At 35.0% G+C, this 1,397-nt stretch overlaps 1 long non-coding RNA gene across 1 annotated transcript; it reads right to left on the reverse strand.

Annotated features, from left to right (window-relative positions):
• Window positions 1-6: 6 nt before the first annotated feature.
• On the reverse strand, window positions 7-1,372 carry LOC109592959 (uncharacterized). Its single transcript, XR_002190653.1, has 4 exons — window positions 1,217-1,372; window positions 1,031-1,173; window positions 796-981; window positions 7-100 (listed from the first exon to the last, which is right to left on the reverse strand). It is a non-coding gene; the product is annotated as an uncharacterized LOC109592959 (long non-coding RNA).
• Between the last annotated feature and the right edge of the window lie 25 nt (window positions 1,373-1,397).

The raw sequence follows: 1,397 nt of genomic DNA on the forward strand, positions 1-1,397 counted from the left end.
GGGTAGACATGACATAACAATATAAATGGATATCCTTCATTTATTGTGTAGGTATCACCAATTCCGCTTCCACTTTGGCCTTGGATAAAAAATGTGAATGCTGTAAAATAGAAGGCAAAGTATATGTAATTACAGATTATATATAATATATATCTCATAATTATGACATCTTCCTTTGATGTGGTTGGGTTTATATTTTTGTATATATACCTGCCATTCAGAAATGCTGCCATCATTATGAAATATATCCTATATAACATACTAGAACTGGTCTATATACAAAAGATATAGACCTTTGGGTGGGTGTCCTCGGATGTGATATAGCCCTTGGGCCTGTGGCCCTCGGGCTATATCGTATCCTTGGACACCCACCTCNAGGTCTATATTTTTGTATATAGACCTGTTTAGTATGATATATAATACACATATAGTATGCCTTTGAGGTCTATATCAGTAATATAGGATAATGACGACATCATTACTTTGATGTGGTTGGTCCTATATTTTGTATATAGACCTGCCATGCAGAAATGCTGTCATCATTATGCAATAAATTATATATAGTATACTAGAACGGTCTTATATACAGAATATAGGACCTTTGGTTTGTGTCCTTGGATGTAATATAGCCCTCGGGCCTATGGCCCTTGGGCTATATTATGCACATCCTCGGACACTAGCTTCAGACCCTATATTCTGTATATGCAACTTACTAGTATACTACTGGTATATAATAATATACATATGAGACCTGAGCCAAAAATAAACCACCAAATCAGTTACTCATCTACTTACTAATTTCACATTGACTATAATCAGGATTTCCCCAGCCAACTCCATTAGTCTGACACAATCGAGTGACATTCATCAGTGGATAGTTACCACAAGGCATTGTAAGTGTAGTATTACCAACTGACTCTGGCCATGTATGATCACCAAAATCTAGTGACTCAGTTTGACTTTGATTACAAAACCCAGTGACTGGAAAAACAACAGCAATAGCACTCCTCATTCAGTTAATAGTCTTTACCTGATTGCTGGAAATGGTACCAACTCTTTGACATCAAACTAGATAGTCTGTTTCCAACATCCTCTACAAATGAACTGTTTGGTGGATACTCTCTTATATCACACTCTAGACGATTTTGGCTAGCATCACTATGTGCCTGAATACTGCAATATGTAAAAATTCTCATTGCATTGATTGATTACTTACTGTGGAACCAAGGTACAGGATATTGTTCTAATTGGATCACTTGAGTAATTTAGTCCATCAGCAAGTGTTGAAGAAAATATCTAATAAAAGCAAAAATTAATTTATTAATAAAAAAGACTCATCAAGACTTTTGTTAACAATAACCAGTATAACAAAATTTAGTACCAAAACAATAGATACC

The sequence above is a fragment of the Amphimedon queenslandica genome, unplaced genomic scaffold (genome assembly GCF_000090795.2).
Source record: "Amphimedon queenslandica unplaced genomic scaffold, v1.1 AMPQUscaffold_3357_Cont24647, whole genome shotgun sequence".
NCBI classification, from domain to species: domain Eukaryota; kingdom Metazoa; phylum Porifera; class Demospongiae; order Haplosclerida; family Niphatidae; genus Amphimedon; species Amphimedon queenslandica.